The 20,300-nt window shown below is 32.4% G+C and overlaps 1 long non-coding RNA gene across 1 annotated transcript; it reads right to left on the bottom strand.

Moving 5' to 3' along the window:
• Positions 1-151: 151 nt before the first annotated feature.
• On the bottom strand, positions 152-3,191 carry LOC139497950 (uncharacterized). Its single transcript, XR_011657772.1, has 3 exons — positions 3,126-3,191; positions 2,189-2,257; positions 152-357 (listed from the first exon to the last, which is right to left on the bottom strand). It is a non-coding gene; the product is annotated as an uncharacterized lncRNA (long non-coding RNA).
• Positions 3,192-20,300: the final 17,109 nt, after the last annotated feature.

The raw sequence follows: 20,300 nt of genomic DNA, 5'->3' as shown, positions 1-20,300 counted from the left end.
TGTTTAAGAAGAAATAAGCATATACATATATTCTTTATTTATAATTTCATATCACATAATTTTATCGGTAACCTTCAAATGACATCCTTATGTTAACTGAATTATTCTTGAATTATAAGCTTAACATATTGCATAGTGACAAAACATGGTTATCAAAAATACGTCCCAAGAAGTCATGGACTAAAAATGTTTCCAGATTGAGGGATTGGTCTGCAAAAAATTCATATCTTGGTCCTTTTTATGTATCCATTTGTTGGCGATCCATTTTGATCCAAAAAATACTGGACATCCTGCATGTAATGTTGCTTTGTCACCCTGTTCATCTTTGTCCAAATTTGTAAAAATTAAAACTGAACCCTACAAAATTGATTGATTGTGTTTTAATTACAATCTAACATACATGTACTTTCAACAAATCCTTTTATCGGCAGTTACAAAACCGAGTATCAATGTCTGAATCTTTGGATGTATCCGAAACCTGATGAAAGGTTGATGAAAAGTGTGTTGTTTGTTACGATCGGTTATTGAGATTTTGGCGTATTAAATTATAATCCTGGTACCTTTGATAACTATTTGATCCCATTTTCCCATAGCAAACATGAAGGAAGCTTTTATCGCGTCTTCCGTAATGATGTCGGTAATATGGTTAGTTTAAGTTTGAAATGTACCAAACAATTTTATCCAATTATTTTCAACTCCTTCAACATTTATAATTCAGATTGAACGGAATATATAAATGCATTTCATAAACATTCTAACGAAGTTCTTAGTCATTACCACTAAAAGTTCAATATAGTCTGTAATGCAAATGATCGAATGTACTTCCATTAAACATAAAAAGATTGATTGAAGGCTGTTAAATCTATTGCAAGTAATATTGGATTTATCGTTATGGTTTTTTTTATAGAGGGCACACCTAAGTGCCTAAATGCGATCATCGGCGGGTTAACTATCACTCATATTTAAAATGAGGGGCAAATTATACCGAACGGATATTCAAACTGATAAGTCAATAATAAACGAACAACGTCATGACCAAAAAAAGAAAGACAAAAATAAAAAACAATACAACACAAAACACAGCATGGAAAACAAAATACTAAGCAACACGAACTAAGTCAAAATTAGGGTTTATCTCATGTGCTCTTCAAGGGTAAGCAGATCTAGTTTCACATTTCGCATCCGTCAAAAATTGATAATGTTAGTACAAACCTGGTGATAAGTCTAAATAGGTAGGTCACACTAATGTTGGTCCTATATTCTCTTCAACTTCGTACTTTATTTGGCATTTTTAACTTTTTTGAATTCGAGCGTCACTGATGAGTCTTTTGTAGACGAAAAGCGCGTCTGGCGTAAATACAAAAAGTAATCCTGTTATCTGTGATGAGTTTATCCATGAACAGAGGATGGGGTTGTAGTTAAATCATTTAAGGTCCAATGCTCCTGCCACATGTAGGAAAAAAACTCAAAAAATAAGTTTTATCAGGCTATTGATACAGTAATTGCACTTTTTAGACAACTCGGAAATCGTTAACTTGTTTTTATGTTTTTTTTGGTTTTATCTTCTGACAATAACTTTGTAGCTCTTTTTATTTCGATCGCTAATACTGTAAAAATTATCAAAAGTATCAAAGGACAATGTAATCAAACCGGTTTTTGATGAAGTTTATATTGCTCAGTTGTTACTATTTAATGTTGCATTTTGTGTACTGTTCTTTGTCTGTTCGTCGGGTTTTTTTGTTTGATAATGGTATTGTCAGTATGTTCGACGTATGAATTAGGATATCCGTTTGGGCAAATTTTACCTCTCATTAAACAATTAAGAAATGTAAAAATATAAAAAGTAGATAAAATCTGTTTTAACTCTAAAATGGAACGAACGTACACAACCTCAATCAATAGGTTACACACATTAGTAGAGTTCAATTATCTGGCTTCCATCAACGATACCAGCCTTATGATCAATTATGTCAAATTCGAGTGATACTTACATGAGACTCGTCATTGCAGCTCACATCAAAATAATTGAACCAAAATACGATACGAAATTGAAAGCATAAAAAGCAATAACATCTAAAATCTTTATAATAAATATTGCTTATCCCGTCTAACACTGATAGAGAGTCCCTGGAATGTTATCTTAATACTTTCAGAATAATATATTGTATTTACATATATATATATATACCTTCACAGGTGACACAGCAAGTCCTAATTCTGGGAAAACTGTCGAACCACCGACTTCCACGTCACTCAACTGTAATGCGATAAATGCATAATTTAGTTATTAAATTATAATGTACTGAAATGAAATAAGAAGTTTTGTAAATATAGGAAGATGTGGTGTGAGTGCCAATGCGACAACTCTCCATCCAAATAACAATTTATAAAAGTAAACCATTATAGGTCAATGTACAGCCTTGGCTCATACCGAACAACAAGCTATAAAGGGCCCAAAAATTACTAGTGTAAAACCATTCAAACGGGAAAACCCGAAAACCAACGGTCTAATTTTGTAGGCAGACATGTGATTGGCTGATTTAATAAATACCTGAACAGAAAGAAAACACAAATTGACAGAAAACTATTGTATTAACTATTCATCATATAAAATGGTCAACAGCGTTTCCCTTAACATGCCATCTTCCCTTAGAGAAGTAGTATGGGTGATCAATCATAATACTGAAACTAGTTATTTAAATTCTGGGGTGGCATAAAAGAGGGGCGAAATATAGCAGAGGGACAGTCAAACTAATAAATCGAAAATAAACTGACAATTTCATGGCTAAAAAAGAAAAAGACAGAAAACACTAGTACACAAAATACAACATAGAAAAATAAGATTATGCAGCACGATACCCTTCATACACCGAGGGGATCTCAAGGACTCCGGATGTGTACGGAGATCCTACTCCACATGTGGCACCTGTCGAAATGCACATTTGGTGCAGAAAACATCTGTTCCGTAATTAAATGGACTTTTCGAGTAGATATCAGGACTGATATATAAACAGATCAATAAATATCATTTCAATAAAATACAAGAGTTTCGAGGTGATACAAGAAACGGCAATGGCGTCTCCACAAAACGTTTAGTTAGTTATTAGGTAAAATGTTATACTTACGTAAAGTATTATAGTCAAAACCCTGTTTGTTGCAGTATGAAGAACACCAGAAAGCTGCAATATAATCAATGATGACAACTGTATTGGCATTTTTTTATATTTGCTTCTCATTCAAACTTTGTACTTGTTTGGCTTTATAAATATTTTGATGTGAGCGTCACTGATGAGTCTTATGTACACGAAATGCGCGTCTGACGTACTAAATTATAATCTTGGTACCTTTGATAACTGTTTAAATACTGTTTACAAGTTTAAAACTATTTTATTAAAATGTTTGTTCATGATAATTCATTTTTAACAGTGCAGATAACGCATTATCATATATTGTACACATGTTATATTGTCATTTAAAACAATACGGGTTTGCTTACAAAAATAGTATGATAATAAGTCTTTCACCTATAAGCAATATTACGGTTTTGCAAGGAAAACATGACAATCATATAAATGCTATTCAATACTACATGTGGCATATATATCATGATAGCCATGCCTTCTTGAATGCTGACTCAGAATGTAACTATTAAAATCTCGGCGCTAGCTGACGATTTTAAATGCATTTGTTGAGAAGTTTCCTTAACTTTTCTCGGTTAATTTAATTTTCATCAACCATTTTTATATGTTCTTACAGATATTGCTCATTTTATTTTCAACGGTTAAGACATAAGGTCATCACAACACACAAAAAAGCAAACATTATAATTTAAATATTCTCTCTGTATTCCATTACTGTTAATATGCATAATAAGATCTAATCACAGGCATAAGAAGAAACATTTCTTTATGTGTGGGTTTAATGAAAGATTGTTGACGCTTCCAACTAACACACTATTTGTTGTGTCGGAACTCATTCATACAGAGAGTGACATATTATAGATAAAAACAAAACGATTAACATGTGCTTCATAAATAAAATAAAAAAATTATTGGGGGTAAAAAAAAACATTAAATAGAAAGGTTGTATCCAGTAGGTCTACATAAAGTAATACTAGTCCCAAGCTAGGAATATGACAGTTATTTACAATTGGTTTGATGTGTTTGAGCTTTTAATTTTGTAATTTGATAAGCGACTTTCTGTTTTGAATTTTCTTTGAATTTTTTTCTTTTAACTTTTTCGCTCCTCTTTATTTCATTGACTATTTCATAACTATTTCGAAAAATTCAAATCTTACCAATGTTTCATCCAGCCAATCAAAATGTGGCTGATATTCTCCGCCGATACCGTAATTTACAATCTGAATTAAAAACAAATATTTTCTACATAACTAAAGTAATGAATATTTTACAAATAATATATATTTACAAATGATAAATTAAGATAAGTGTTTAAAAAACAAAACAAACGGCATGTCGCTAGATTTCATTGAAAGTCAAAGACAACAACGACTACTGTAAACAAAGGGGGGAAAAGATAATTGAATGTATATCCGTGTACTATAGAAAAAGCACCAGTACACCTAGCTCTCTTAAGTTGTCACAGAGTTGAAAGTTCACTTATGAAACTAACGAGTCTCAGTACATAAATGCCTAACTACTCAGTTTATTTTTATTGTATCGTTATTCTACCACACCCGAATCTACGGTAGTTGATTTTTGCGTATTTTTGTGTACCGCAGTAAAAAATTACAATTCCTTTATAAGTAATGTTCAAACTTTTCGAGGAATGAATTTTCGGTTAAACAATCAGGATTAGTGATTTTTATTGGTCCAAACAGTTTCATAATACAAGCAGAAAACAAACTGTACAAACACATGTCAAAGATAATATGCGTATACTGTATAGCGCCAGACACATATTATGACTGCCTTAGACTCATCACTGGTGTCCGAATCAAAACGCGGAAGGCCAGAGCTAAACCTAGTACATTTGTTTTTCAAAGGGGAGTAATGTTTAATTAAACTAGGTTTTCAACTTCCTCGATAACGGACGCACAAAATTTATGTTTATAAAGAAAAAATTGATCTATAAATTCTTGATCACATGACTACTGTCAAATCATCACAAGGACAAATCGATCGTTTAATTGTCAAACTTTAACTTTTTAACTTTTTTATAATAAAAGTTAATGAATTATACGTCATTGTATTTGTAAGTGAGGCGAGAGATACCAAAGTGATAATCAAACTCATCAATTGAAAACAAAATGACAATGCTAGGACAAAAAAACGAAAAATGACCAAAAGTATACAAAACAGCATACAAAACTGGAGACCGAGTAACAAGAACCCCACCAAAAACTGGGTTGATCCGAGGTGATTTGGAAGGGTAGATTCTCCTCCATAACTAGAACCCGTTGTGTTGCTCATGTAAATATAAACTAGGGATAAGTTATGGAACGCCGGAACTGTCTTATAGTGTAAATATTTAATGTGTTCTGTCACTTTGTCTTTACGTTCTGTCGTTTCTTCTTATGTCAAATTAGTTATTTGTTTGGTCAAACAGTAGTATTATATGTCATTGCTAAAGTTTGTTGTGTACAATAGGCATTACATCATGCTTTTACTACTATATATTATGTGAATACTTCGAAACTTTATGATCAACCACCTTTACATTCTCTCATATTTTATCTATGTTCTGTCGATTCTTCTTTTACGTAAGTCAGTTAAAAATTGCGTCCTGTCTCAAGTGTTATTGTTATGCCGAATGTTCTAAAGGTTTTGTTTTGATACACCTTTGTTCTATGTAAACCTCATGATATTATAGTCTGTTGGCGTTATGTTGTGTTAATACATATGTATCTCCACTGAAAAACACGACACATCATGGTATAGTTCCTATGCGTTTTGCCGAACAATTGATACTCTCTGTGAGTATTCATTACGTCATGTGCAAATGCCATTTACATTATGTGCAAACAACTTATACGTTTTGTGCAATTCTCGTTTACCTTATGTGCAAACATCGTTCCCCTTATGTGCAAACATCGTTTACCCTATGTGCATACATAGTTTACCTTATGTGCAAAGACCTATTGCGTTATGTGCAAATACCTATTAAGTTATGTATAACAACTACATCATTATGTGCAAACACTATTACGTTATGTGCAAATACCGCTTACATTATGTGCAAACACCATGTAAGTTATGTGCAAATGCTATTACATTATGTCCAAACATCTATTACGTTATGTGCAAACACCTATTACGTTATGTCCAAACACCTATTACGTTCTGGTAAACGCTTTTTTGACACAGATTAAAACAAAACGCATCAGTGATATACATTTTGAAAATTAAGAAAATTATAAGTTTTAGCTTTCTAAATACTCTAAACGACTTCGTTGTATTCTTTTTCAAGGTGATATCCATTGGATGCTGAATGTGAACTGAAGGTTATATATGTGCATCGGGATGTTGATTTAGTATTGGAAATGTAGTATTTTTATATATTGATTGACATAAAAATGTTATATAAATATTTAGTTTTGTGTTCTATGTAAAGAGTGTGCGTTATACGTCCATTCTTTTTATATTTTGTTCACTTTACTTGTTGAAAATTAAAATATTTACAAATATATAGACACGATTCTCGAGGTGTGTCTCTCTGGAGTAGTGCCTAGATTGGCAAAAGTCATAAAATACATTTAATGCATTTTTGAAAACATTGTACAGGAACATTTTTTAGCAAACAAATCGTGCATATTGCAGATTAGCAATGCAAATAAACACTTATTAATGATTGATATTTCAATTTTCAATTTTAGTGTGTAATATAAATGCATAATAAAACGACCATGAATTAATAACATTTGATCTGAAATATAATACACATAGTTAAATTTCCGGCATTTGATGGCTTAATATCCTCAGAAGAGAACAGTTTGTAATTATTTATCGCATTTAAGCCACTAAATATCAGCCCCATCATGAAGCAAACAAACAGAATTTATATGTTACAATTTATTATTTCAAGATGGCGTGTATTCTATACTATTAAACGAGAAGACCTCATTTTATGTGTCGCTTCTCTTCTTTCCACAATAAATTAATCAACACGCCTCTGTGTCCTATAGGTACAGTGCATAGTCGCATTTGTCATTCATTCATATGATTATTCAGATTCAGTTATTTTAGGAGAAAAACGAGAAAAAAGGCATCCGGATAGTGTCCCGTCATTGGACGAAATTTTAAGTCAGATTAGACTTCCGGTTTGCGTTTTTTTGTAATACTTTGAAACACAGGCGCTTGAGGACAGACCTGTATGATCCCCATATAGTCCCTCCCCCTTATTGTCATAAATCTGAGATTTTTCGCTCTATAGTCGAGATTCACGTTGATAGTAAACATGCATATTTTGAGTATAAATATGGTATATTAGTATATATATGGTACAAATAAGTGATATATATATCGAAAAATTTGAGATTTATGATAATTAGGGGGAGGGACTATATGGGGCTCATACAGGACCCTGTCCTCAAGCACCTGTGTTTGAAAATACATATACTACGAATGAAGTGTATTTTCAGAATTTTTTTTTTTTTTCTGCTATCATTTTCAAGTTTACTATCCACGGCGGTCACAGAGGGTATTAAATAGAGAGGGTCTGTATATTATATCAATGATCACCATGGATCGATTAGGAAACTTAGAATTGGAAGTAAATACGCTTTATTTATATAGTAATGAATGTTCATAATATACAGATTGTAAACGCTAAAATTATTCATGTGAATTTTTTTATACCTTTTCTGAAATTCTCCAGTCATTAAATCTTTTACAAAATTCATTGATTACAAAAAAAGCGGAAGATGTGGTATGATTGCCATATTGAGACAACTCTCCACAAGAAACCAAAATGACACAGAAATTAACAACTATAGGTCACCGTACGGCCTTCAACAAAGAGCAAAGCCCATACCGCATACTCAGCTCCAAAAGGCCCGAAATGACAATGTAAAACAATGCAAACGAGAAAACTAGCGGCCTTATTTATGTACAAAAAATGAACGAAAAACAAATATGTAGCACATAAACAAACGACAACCACTGAATTACAGGCTCCTTACTTAAATGTTCATAACATACTTAATGTATGTTCATATTGAAATTGATAGAAAACCAAAAAATGGAAACTTTGTAAAAAAAGGTGGAGGGAAAAAAAACATTTCCCTGTCCCAAATAACCTATGACTTATGATACTTTTGCTAAAATTCTCCAGTCATTCTGTATTTTACAAAATTCTACCAACAACACTTAACATACTTTACAGTGATCTGGAAGGTTTTTTTCACTATGGGCCCAGGGCCCCTCAAAAATAAATTCAATGGGCCATTTAAAAAAATAATGGGCCATGTTGTCAAATGAGGGGGCCATTTTAATTGACTTCTGTAAAAAAAATAATATATCAGTATATTTTGGCAAAGAGGTGTTGATACTTACCTTTATGATTTTAAATACAATCATGGATAGTGTTCCTGTGATTTTATAATTTCAATTTCAATGAATATACAATAACTTCTTCCAACCCCAACAATATTTTAGTCAACCTTTATTTACAATGTTTAAACTGGTACTGTTGCCTTGTTCATGTTCATGGTTGTTTTTTGTACATTAAATTTGGGTCTTCGTCGATACCATACTTATTCTAGACGTTCCGTATCAGAGGACATTTCAGGCATTTCCTCTGCACTTGTATTATTATAACTTCATCACTGTGACAAGAATAACAGTATAGAGTACCATTAATTCATAGAACATAACAACAAATTGCTGAAGTCATGTTTACAAAATGTGAAAACGAGCCAAAGATAAAAAAAATGACAAGAACAGTTAGGCGTCTTTTATGGAGACAAAAACTATATTCCTAAAAAGTCTTGGGGTTCTTCAATCGAAATAATAGCAAGCTAAACTAAATGAGATTATTATTAGAGTTAAATCTCGTCTGTACTAGCCAAATTTCACAAATTCAAAGTTGTTTATCATGTTTATATACAAATATATCATGAATGATGGCTAACTACGTTTTTCGGGATATCAGTTAGACCGCAAGGTTCTATTATTGCAATAGGAAAACACCGAGACGTTAAATCGCATGGTTCCTTAAAATATTAATGATCTTTTTTCATGGATCATGATTAATGAAGATAGCAGATTTCTATGTATTTTATGTGCATTCCTGGATAAAGGCCTGCAACTAAGAAAATCAGAAAATTAGTTAGATACTCTAAAATATATCAAAATTATCTCCCCTTGACCACTGATCCTTTCTTCATGCATTTGAATTTCAATTATTATTTTATGTTTCTTTAATCACTCTGTAATGTTTATGTCACGTTGTAATTAATGTTATGCTCTTAATGGGCCCTTTAATTTGGAAAATAAAAATATTGTATTGTATTGTATTGTATTGTATTATTATGATAGGGAAACACCAAAAACGTCCCAAAAATATATAGGTGCTCCTATTATTGGAGGAACATTACACAGTTGTGTACACACACATGGCGGCACGGAACACGATCCTAAATTCATTTGACGATATCTAAACATTTCGAAACGAAGTGAAAAATATCGTGTGCCACGTGGGCGCTTAAATTTGGCACTGTATGCGCCATTTCTGGTCAATATGCGCTATAGGCGCAAGGCACACGTCCTTCCCGATCACTGACTTTAAACTACGCTCTGAATGCCCGCGATTTCGCGGGTGTGTTCTAGTATAGACTGAAACTAAAAGCTCTGTCCTGTTATTCGAAGCAAAAAAGGCTACATGTAAAAAACAAAATGCAACCTCATTTCTTTACGGAAAATGTGTTGATTTAAAAAAGAAGACGTGGTATTATTGCCAATGAGACAACTCTCCACAAGAGACCAAAATGACACAGAAATTAACAACTTTAGGTCACCGTACGCCTTTAACTATGAGCAAAGCCCATACCACATCGTCAACAATAAAAGGCATCGAAAAGACTATGTAAAACAATTCAAACGAAAGCACTAACGGCCTTATTTTTGTAATGTTCTCTTTCATCTGCACCAAGCGGGTCATTTCATAGGTCGCCATATCTTGCATACATATTCATAACATTTGGTTTTAGAAGGCGCCGAATTACATTTATGAATTATAGACTTTTGACAAGGTCAACACATTATATATGTGTCTATTCAGATGTTATTGACCGCGGACGAAGATATTTTCCCGCCACCTCTTATCTTGTGTTTGTTTGAATCAGCAGGGAGTTGTGGCAAAACTGAGCCGAGAGCCCCCTCTTAATCAAACTGCTTATAGAACCAACAAACGCAGCTCCATCATTTTCAAAATTCTGGTTCCGTCATTGAATAAGAAATCAAAAAGAGAAATAAAAAATATATCCGTGTGTTTGTTTATCTAATGATATCTTAATGAACAACTTCTTTATTCATTTTACATCGGATGACCGTGAGGGCATTAATGTGTATTGCTGTCGCCTAACATTTCCATTACGTAACCTTCGTTTTGAGATTGTAACCGATCTATAAACATGATAACAATAAATACGCGGACGTTATCATGTGCAAAATTACATTCCTTATCACTTGTTCTTAATTCATTTCAAATGGATACTCCTAAAAATATATTATTTTGAACATAAATTAATGATGTGAAAATGTCGTTAAACTCGTTAGAAACATAAATAGAGTAAAAAATCTTTAATATTTATAAGAACGTTTGCAATCTCCCATGCAGAATTATCTGTCTTTGCTCCCTCTCTCTGCATGGGACATTGAATGTTTTGCTGGAAAATATGAATGCCCACTCAAATTCAATCTATCAGAAAAATCGAATTATTACAGCAGAGTGTCCACCATGCACTTGCACAGCACTATAATTAATATAGTGCAATAGAATGATATACAAATGGATAAAAATTATATATACCTGTAACTGTAATTAACAAATATTAAAATAATGTATAACAAAAAAAAACAGAGTTTACTGATTTGTATCCCTTTTCGATGAGGTTGAATTTATCATCCACGCACAGAAAAAATATATATCTGTACTTTAACGTCACGTTCAGGTAAAGAAATGTGATTTGGTTTTCTTAGACAAGTGCTTGTGACCGTCCACTAGAACTTGCGGTCATCCGATGTTCAGTACTTCAGTACTTTGATTAATATCTTCAACCTAAAGATGTTCTCAAAAATTGATAAAACATAACAAGGGTTTTATATTTTTCATAAATGTCTTGTTATTTTTATTTTATCTTGATTCATTTTGAGAACTCAAACCGTATCAATGACATACTGCACATTTAAAGATTTTTGAAAACTGGGAGTTAGCTGGCAATTTCATGGTGCTTTAAACGGACGAATAAGAGGGTTCCGAAATTCCAACAATACAAAACATGACTTTCTTAATTTATAATTGGTAGCAGGAAAATTACAGAAGAATTTAAGCCTTCCCTTTCGTGTTAAAGTCTTCTCTGTTTTCTTTTCGTTATATAGGTGATTTTATTTTAAGAATTTAAACTAAATGTGTTACGTCGATTTCAAGGCGATCAAGATTGCATCAATTCAAGATTGTAACCGCACTTTGAGGATAAAATTTTGTTTATCTGTTATTTGTATACAATAACTAACTAATTGCAGGATAAAAGCGAATTACTTAACTGTAACCATTTTTTTAAACTGGTGAAAAATTAAATGGGGTAGAAAAATAAATAGATTAGATGACTATGCGGTATGGGTGTTTTGTTAAAGGCCATACGAAGATCTATATATTGTTATTTATTTCTTTGTCATTTGGTCTCTCGTGGAGAATTGTCTCATTGGCATTCATACCACATCTTTTTTTATAGATAGTCAGGTTTTTTCTGAAAATCAAAAGGAAAATTGTGTTAAGATGACCATTTTAGCAACGAAATTATTTATTTATTCTTATACACAACAAAATAAATGATATGCATATCACTTATAAAAAAAATAATAGAAGAAAACATTTCAATTTACTATAATATTTATTTTTTGTATCGTTCTTGATGACACGGTTCGAAAAGTTACCGGACCAAATACGGATAAATGAAAGTCATTTTCTGGAGTTTCAAGTTGCGGGATTTAATTTCGAGTTTGGCCAGTGAAGGTGAAACAAGGCTGATAACCCTTTCATTCAAAAACAGAAAATATGTGTATGCATCATTTGTGTAGATTACAGGATAATGCAGTTTTTAATATGAAAAAAAAAATCTTAAACATTTGTAGGATTCCTTAGCTGCTACATGAATCGTGGGAGACGTCATTACATTTGTATCATTAATCTAGTACACGTTTCTCGCTAGATGAAAACCCTACTTGGAGGGTAATAACAAATCATCCTGGTCTCTTGGGAAGAGTTGTCACATTAGCATTCGTACCACATCTTCCTTTTTATGTCGTATTGTTTCTTCCGGCTGCACCTCTTGAAAACTAATGTCGTGTCTGTATATTTGTTATAATTTTCAACAAGTAAAGTAAACAAATTTTCAAAGCATGGATGCATAACGCACACTCTTGCGAAGAGCAAATAATTTCCCATCAAACTAGATACATTGTATGTATATAGCATTTTTACACCAATCAATATAATTAATATAAAAATCCACAGTTTGTTAGAAAGGTCAAACTTTTAATTTTCTTCATTTTCAAAATGCATATCATTGATGCGTTTTGTTTTAATCTGTGTCAAAAAAGCGTTTACCAGAACGTAATAGGTGTTTGCACATAACGTTAAGGTGTTTGGACATAACGTAATAGGTGTTTGCACATAACGTAATTGATGTTTGGACATAACGTAATAGGCATTTGCACATAACTTACATGGTGTTTGCACATAATGTAAGCAGTATTTGCACATAACGTAATAGTGTTTGCACATAATGATGTAGTTTTTATACATAACTTAAAAGGTGTTTGCACATAAGGTAAACGATGTTTGCACACAGGGTAAACGATGTTTGCACACAGGGTGAACGATGTTTGCACATAAGGTAAACGAGGTTTGCACAAAACGTATTAGTTGTTTGCACATAATGTAAAAGGCATTTTCACATGACGTAATGAATGCTCACAGAGAGTATCAAGTGTTCGGCAAAACGCATTTGAATTATACCATGATGTATTGGGTTTTTCACTGGAGATACATATGTATAAACAAAACATAATGTCAAAATACTATAATATTATCTGATTTACATAGAACAAAGGTGTATCAAAACAAAAGCTTTGGAACATTTGACATAACAATAACACTTGAGACAGGACGCAATTATTAACTGACTTACGTAAAAGAAGAATAGACGCAGCATAGATAAAATATAAGAGAATGAAAAGGTGGTTGATCATAAAGTTTCGAACTATTCACAGAATATATAGTAGTTACAGCATGATGTAATGCATATTTTACACAACAAAGTTTAGCAATGACATATCATATAATTGTTTGACCAAACAAATTACTAATTTTACATAACAAAGAGATGCCGTGTCAGGAAATAAAGGCATCTGCACATAACATAAAGAAGAAATGACAGGACGTAAAGGCAAATCGACAAAACACATTAAATATTTACACTATAAGACAGTTCCGGCGTTCCATAATAAGTCTATTCGGCATATTTGTATCTCAATGTTTCATATGAAAAAGCAATGGAATAGATAAAGGCAACAGTAGTATACCGCTGTTCAAACTCATAAATTCATGGACAAACAAGAATGTGTCCTCAGTACACGAATGCCCCACTCGCACTATCATTTTCTATGTTCAGTGGACCGTGAAATTGGGGTAAAATCTCTAATTTGGCATTAAAATTAGAAAGATCATATCATAGGGAACATGTGTACCAAGTTTGAAGTCGATTGGACTTCAACTTCATAAAAAACTACCTCGACCAAAAACTTTAACCTGAAGCGGGACAGACGGACGAACGAACGAACGAACCGACGGACGGACGAACGAACGAACAGACGCACAGACCAGAAAACATAATGCCCCTCTACTATCGTAGGTGGGGCATAAAAACAAAATCTGGGTAACAAACTAAAACTGAGGGACACGCATTAAATATAAGAGGAAAACAACGACACAACACTACAATGTAACACACACAGAAACGGACCAAGCAACAGACAAAATCCCACGAGAAAAACAAATATAACATCAAAACCAAATACATGAATTTGGGATAGACAGGTACCGTGACACTACACAGAAAACTAAATGCTGAGTAGAAGCGTTTCTCGATATTCTGAGAAATTCCAAAAAAATTGATCATTTCTATGGTAAGCATGGTAAGAGTACAGAAGATATAAGCCTGATTTATCACGGAGGTGAACAGGTCGATTTTTTTTTTACTCAGCATTTAGTTTTCTGTGTAGTGTTCTAAGACTGGTTACCATTTTTTCGTTGTTTTTGGTTGTTTTTCATATATTTTTTTTTTGCGGTTTTCTGTCGAATTATAAATCCCCTTAAGATATATTGTGGTTTTTTTTCGGAATATCAACTATAAAAGTAACTTCATCTGAACACTTTTTCAGAGTTATTATAGGATTGTTGGTGTTCCAGTCTGAAATATCTCTATGTATTCCGTATTTCGTAATTTTATCTTCCAGGCATAGATTACGTTAGCCTGGGGGGGGGGGGGGATTTTGGCTCCTTAATGCTATTCAACTTTGTACTTGTCTGACTTTGTAACATTTTTTATCTGCATGAGCGTCATTCGTGAGTCTTGTGTAGACGGAACGCGCGTCTGGTGTATTCAAGTATAATCCTGGTACCTTTGATAACTCATGTATTTTAAATTTACGTTTTTGGATTGAGTTAAGCCTGCCAATTGATATGTTATCGTGTGTTTTTCTATGTTGTGTTGTTATGCTTTTTTTAAGAAAAAGGGAGAAGGTTTAATTTGGTACCATTAAAACGTTTAATCCCGCTGCAAATGTGTGCACCTGTCCTAAGTCAGGAATCTGATGTACAGTAGTAGTCGTTTGTTTATGTAATTTATACGTGTTTCTCGTTTCTCGTTTTTTTTTATATAGATCAGAACGTTGGTTTTCCCATTTGAATGGTTTTACACTTGTAATTTTGGGGGCCTTTATAGCTTCTTGTTCGGTGTTCGCCAAGACAACGTGTCGAAGGCCGTGCATTGACCTATAATGGTTTACTTTTTTCAAATTGTTATTTGGATGGAGTGTTGTCTCATTGGCACTCACACCACATCTTTCTATATCTATTTATAAGTATTCAACCTTTTTTTACCTGCAAGTGGTCAGCTTGTCGAATGTTTGTTCTCAGTCCAGTCAGACGTTCTAGAAGATCATTAAACTTAATCATATCAGGATCAGACATATCATCCATAAAGTTATACCTACAACAAGAGTCAAATGGAACAGTTTTGAAATGAGTAAAGTTAATTATCTGAAAAAATAAGGGTATGATAAAATTGCTGATAATATACCCACTGTGAGTTTATTATTATTCCTGGGATATCAATTATCATTAATTTAGTGGGTAAATCCCGAAATTTAATATTCATAAAAGCTGGTTTATTCTCTGACATTATTGTGCAGTGTAATATAGAAATCCACTTTTTTATTTACCCAATTGATTATCTGTTGTAGTGAGATCAAAACTTAGTAAAATAATACAGTATAAGAATAAGAAGATTGGCTCTTTTTTCAAATTGTTACGTTTACTTTTAATATACATTTGAATCAATTGTTAACATTTAAATGAAGGACTTACGTCGAGCTAGTTCTTTTACTGGAATCAACTTTCCTAAAAAGTGAATCATCACTAAAGATTTTTGATCTTTGTAACTGGAAATAAAGAATCAATTATTAACACTAAAATTGAAGACTTACGTCGAGCTAGTTCTGTCACTGGAATCAACATGCCTCAAAAGCGAATCATCACTCAGGACTTTCGATCTGTGTAACTGGAAATATAGAATAAGTGTTTAGATAGACAATGTTTGATAGTCCTTTCTGTATATTATTTCATTCGTTTTATATATTAAAAACTATTTTCTGACCTCTTTTTCGGGTCAATTCGAACTTCGGTGTAGATGGGTTGTTTTTTTGATTTTGTTTTTTTTTTTTGGTTTTTTTAAGGGGTGGTTATATCCGTCACTCATATCATATAACGTAGAGCCCTCATCATGTTCATTTGTTAAAACAGATTTTATTTTTTTCTCTTCAAGTAAACCAATCGTTTTTTGTCAGGGGGTATCATAGTAATTTATAAACTTATTAGTACAAAATGAAGGTGTTTCAAGGTTTATCGCCATATTGTGGGCATTCCGAAGGACACCAAATGCTTCCCTTTAAGGTAGATCACAAGTATATATTTTTTGAGACAGAATTTTTTCATAATTTGCCAAAATGAAGATTTTATTATGCTCTTTCAAAAATTTAATAAAAAGTATGGGTCACCGTGCTATTTTTCAAGCTATGGGTCGTTGAAAATTGCCAAAATTTGGTTAGTTTGTTCATGAAAAAACACATTAGTGTGCATAAAAAAAAAACTATGAGATAGAATTTTGAAATAAATTGTGAGAAGAAAGGTTTCATTATATGTTTTAAGAAAATAAAAAGAAAACATGGTGTCACCGAACTTGTTTTCTTGCTACAAGTAAAAATAAAAAATTTCCCTATTAGCCCAGTATAAATTTTGTACTAAAAGAGTTATTTCCCCTTAAATGGCTCATTTGAAAAAAAAAAAATTTTATACCAAAAAAATTGATATTTGTTAAAATATATTGAATAATACGATTAATTAACAATTTGTCTTCAAATAGAAAAAACAGTCTAACCATTGAATTGAAAATCTGTCTCCAAATTTGCAGATTTAGGCAAATAATTAGACCGATTTTGTACTGCGATTGTGCAATCCAAGATGGCGGTATACCATGAATCTACCTTAAAAAGCAGACTTCGTGAATTGTTAGAAATAACACTTTATGTTGAAACTCTGTACTGATTATTTTTATTTCCATGCAATCGATACACTGAACAGCATGCACCGTAAGAAAAAAGCAATCATGCCAGAATAACAATAGATTGAAAGTCAAATCATTTATAGAAATATAATCACAAACCACATTTTCAAAATGTTGTTAAAAACTAAAGCGGTGGAAAAATGAATATTTTTTTTTATTTTTTCAAATTTTCAATATTGCTTTTTGTAATATTTTCCAATTAAACAATAAATATACGCACATTTCAGAGAACTCATAAAGTGTCAAAACTTAAGCCATAATAAACTCAAAATTAGTTATTCACAGTATGTGTTAAAGTGTATAAATATATGTTTCAAATGCTTGCTTTTCAAATAGATGTGCCATTAGAAAAGTTTGGTAGTGCATTATTAACATGCAATCCGAAAGTTGCAGTTTGGAAATTTTGTAGACATAATGTAGTAATTTTGTTTGCCCTGACCTTGGTAAAATTAGAAAACTTTTTTACCCTGCCCATAACTATTACATTTCTTACCTGGTTTGAAAATCCTTTTAATTTCTCGATGAGATTCTGACTAATGATGTCATGGACGACCAGTATCATTGGAGATTTATTTATGTACTCAACTTTGATTGGTTGCTTGTAAAAAGTTAATTCTTGAAATCCTAAATATTTACAAACTCCACCAAAACGTGTATCCTAAAATGATTGACAAATAAATATATACAATATGAGTTCAATGTCAGAAAAATATAAACTTTTTTGTATGAGGCTGAGAAACTGGGGAAGGGCGAGGTTCTACAGAGCCCTTCCCAAGTTTAGCGCCGAATACAAAAAAGTTTATATTTTTCTGATATTGTACTAATATTATTTTTATACTGCAACTTAAATTAATACATTGATAGCTATTGTAAAACTTATTTCAACTTATGTTCATCCTTTAAGGAACCCCTGATTGTAGTAAAAGTGATCCATGATGAAATTGACATTACACACAATATAGCTGTGTTACTATATTTAGGAAATAAACACAACTAGTTGCAGTATAAATCTTGAATAGTTGCTTTTTAAAGTATAAAAACGTAACTTATGCATTAATGTCTATCAAATTCCAATTCTGAAACAAAAGATCAGTGTATATGTTTTGTTTAACAAAGGCATTCATTTAACAAACATCGTCCAAAGATTACGTTTGTTAAGTTAATTACATCTTATGTAAGAATCCTAAGTTTTGATTGGTTGATAGCAAGTGTTTTTTTCACCAATTTACTTTTATCAAATGCATATCGTTCATTTTTAACGCCGCCGGGGTATGTGCTAAACTGATATACCTTTTTTACCCTCTCTGTCGTGGTATTTTTGAACAGATATATCATGTTAAGGAGGGGTATTTGCGAAAAATACCAGTCGAGAGAATGTTAAATTTCACGAGCCGTAAGGCGAGGGAAATTCATTCTCAAGACTGGTATTTTTCGCAAATACCCCTCAATAACATGATATATCTGTTTAATTACACCGAATGTTAATGTACTAAAACGCATTGATGATCGTGACGTTACAAGCGTCCAGTCGGATAGAGTATTTTTTGGCAAATACCACGGCAGAGAGGGTAAAAAAGGCATATCCTTTTAGCAAATACCCCGGCGGCGTTAAAAATGAACGATATTCATTTGATAACAGCAAATTGGTGAAAAATACACTGGCTATTAACCAATCAAAACCCCGGATTCTTACATAAGGTGTAATTAGAACAGATATATCATGTTAAAGAGGGGTATTTGCGAAAAATACCAGTCGAGAGAATGTTAAATTTCGCAAGCCGTAAGGCGAGGGAAATTCATTCTATAGACTGGTATTTTTCACAAATACCCCTTAAGAACATGCTATATCTGTTTAATTACACCGAATGTTAACGTTCAAAAACGCATTGATGATCGTGACGTTACAAGCGTCCAGTCGGATAAAGTATTTATTGGCAAATACAACGGCAGAGAGGGTAAAAAAAAGGCACATACAATAGTTTTAATGATAAATCGAGAGAATCATTCATTTGTTCTGGGATTTGTGTTTGTGCATGTTTGTGCAAAAAGAAAGATCTTTTATCATCCTGTTTCGTGGCCTGTATATGTTTTGTTTTCAAAGCTACGTTTAGTTTTAAACTTACCCTGTTCAGACATGTATTTTCATATCTCTTCGTAAAGTTTCCATTTCTATCAAACTCTATCCCATAATATATCATGGAATTGTTTTTAACCATTGACTGAAATTCTTCAACTTCTGTTGCGTCTAAAATTTAAAAATACACGGATCAGTAACTTCATGTTTAGTTTTTTTTTTATTCTGAGGTGTGTGATAGGATAAGTCAAAATGTAAATAAAACGGAATGACATAAACATTTATTTTCATACCAACTTATTTTTCAATTCAGCAATTATTAATGTAATTTCAGTGATGTTCGATGCTATTTTAAGCAGATTCAAAAACGTCGAAGAGATGATAATACCAAAATGGACCTTATGTCCGACAATCGCAATCGGATTCGCAGTAGTTAACTTTCTTCGTTAGAAACGGGCCCCGTTGGTCGTGTGTTAATGTCAGTTTTTTTTTTCTATTTGTAACTAATTCTTTAGTTTTCTATGTTGTGTCATGTGTTATATTGTTTGTCTGTTTGTCTTTTTCATTTTTAGCCATGGCGTTGTCAGTTAATTTTCGATTTATGAATTTGACTGTCCCTCTAGTATCTTTCGTCCCTCTTTTGTATCTATTGTGTCTGTTTGTTTTGTTCATACCTCATTTTCAATATGATAAAATTTGGTGATATTGTCATACAAGTGAGAGGTTTAGCTAGCTTTAAAATCAGTTTCAATCAATCATTTTCTACATAAAAAAATGCCTGTACGAATTCAGGAATATTGCAGTTGTTATCAATTCTTTTGATGTGTTTGAGCTTTTGATTTTGTCATTTGATTAGGGACTTTCCGTTTTGAATTTTCCTCGGAGTGCATTATTTTTGTGTTTTTACTTTTTTTCTCTTGTAATAATTCTATAACCTGTCAACACTCAGGTTGAATATTAGACTCCCGGATGCAGTTTAACTGTAATCTTTGTTGACTCATCATGTCTACCGTAGAGGTGTTTGAAACATTACGCATACCATCCTTTATTCATATTCATAAACATAACATGCCAGCATTTCGATATGTTTTACTCACTAAAATTTACTATTCGCATCCTTGTTCGTACCCTCTCTATTCGATC

This window comes from Mytilus edulis, chromosome 12 (genome assembly GCF_963676685.1).
Source record: "Mytilus edulis chromosome 12, xbMytEdul2.2, whole genome shotgun sequence".
NCBI classification, from domain to species: Eukaryota; Metazoa; Mollusca; class Bivalvia; order Mytilida; family Mytilidae; genus Mytilus; species Mytilus edulis.
Note: the sequence above shows the minus strand (reverse complement) of the source record. Positions and strands in the feature narration are given on the sequence as shown.